Below are 1,487 nucleotides of genomic sequence, written 5' to 3'. Positions count from 1 at the left end.
CAAACACTTGTGTACACCTGATTTTTGACAAATATTCCAAAATCATACAATGGAAAAAAAATATAGCATCTTCATCATATGGTGCTGGCATAACTACATGTCTACATGTAGAAAAATGCAAATAGATCCATACTTATTACCCTGCACAAAACTAAAGTCCATTTGAATCAAAGACCTCAACATAAATTGGTTAGAAGAAAAAGTGAGGAAGAGCCTTGAACTCATTGGCACAGGAGACAACTTCTTGGACAGAATACCAACAGCCCAGGCTCTAAGAGCAACAATATGTAATCACATTTAATGAAGAAAGAAATATCTCTTTGGATGCAAGAACATGACTCTGGTCTATCATTTGAGGAAAGATAGCAACATATTTTAATAACAACACCCTGAGTTGCTTGATAGTTTCCATAGGAATCCCTGGCCCAACAACTCTATTAACTGTCACCCACTTGTGGAAGACTGGTTTGGTCAAAACAGATGGCCTATTGGAACTTCATCCCCCAGTATTATGAGACCTCATAATAACTGAATGCATGCAATATTTGTCTTTCTGTATTTTAGTTACTTCATCCAGGATGATTTTGCCTGGCTCCATTCATTTGCCTGAAAATATCATGACATCATTTTCTTAGCTGAATAATACTTCATTATGGAAATATTTCACATTTTCCCCAAATAGATCATCAGTCCTGTTCTTTAGAAATTGGAAGTATTTGGGTTTGTAAACCTTATATTGAATAACAAACTATCAGCATAACTATGTTCTTTTAGCCTAGAAGTCCCTTCACCTTCTTTCACTTCCTGGTGATTTGAATTGCAATGTCCCAGTTGGGGGCGGAGCCAAGATGGCGACTAGCACACACAGTTTCTGAGCAGTGGGATACCTGATCTTCTGAGTTGGAGAATGGAAGGACCCCCAACCCAGGAAAACCACAGCGAGGCTTTCTGAACACCAGAGAACATCGCAGGAGGTGAAAACTTTGGCCTCCAGTCACCCGGAGACTTGCTTGGGGAGGGAGAGAAAAGATCCTTTGTTCTTGCTGCACTCCCTTCCCCCAGACCTCCTTCCTCCTCGGCACAGCGGCACAGCGGACTCATCTTTCTCAGCGCAGACCTAACTGCCTGGGGTATACAACCGCTGAGACGGAGCCCCAACCACTTTAGCGGCAGACAAAAGCCAGCAGTACGTGCCCCGGACTCCCAGATTCGCGCAGCAGCTGCACCATCCTCCCAGGGCACGAATCTGCTAGACACCATACTAGCTCCACAGGATCGCCATCACTGACGGTGCGGCCCGCCCAATCCCACAGTGACAGAGAATACGCTATATACTCACCGAAACCAGGCAGAAACGTCACACAACCTGGACACACCAGGCGCTGGGCCTCCCAAGCTTGGAGAGCACAACGAAGAGATCCCAGGACTTCCCAGAAAGCTTTGGGACTAGCAACCCAGTCTCCAGTTACAGCGGGATGTGGCAGCGG

Source organism: Meriones unguiculatus, assembly GCF_030254825.1.
Source record: "Meriones unguiculatus strain TT.TT164.6M chromosome Y unlocalized genomic scaffold, Bangor_MerUng_6.1 ChrY_unordered_Scaffold_32, whole genome shotgun sequence".
NCBI classification, from domain to species: domain Eukaryota; kingdom Metazoa; phylum Chordata; class Mammalia; order Rodentia; family Muridae; genus Meriones; species Meriones unguiculatus.
The sequence above is the reverse complement of the archived record's forward strand: the minus strand, read 5'-3'. Positions refer to the sequence as shown.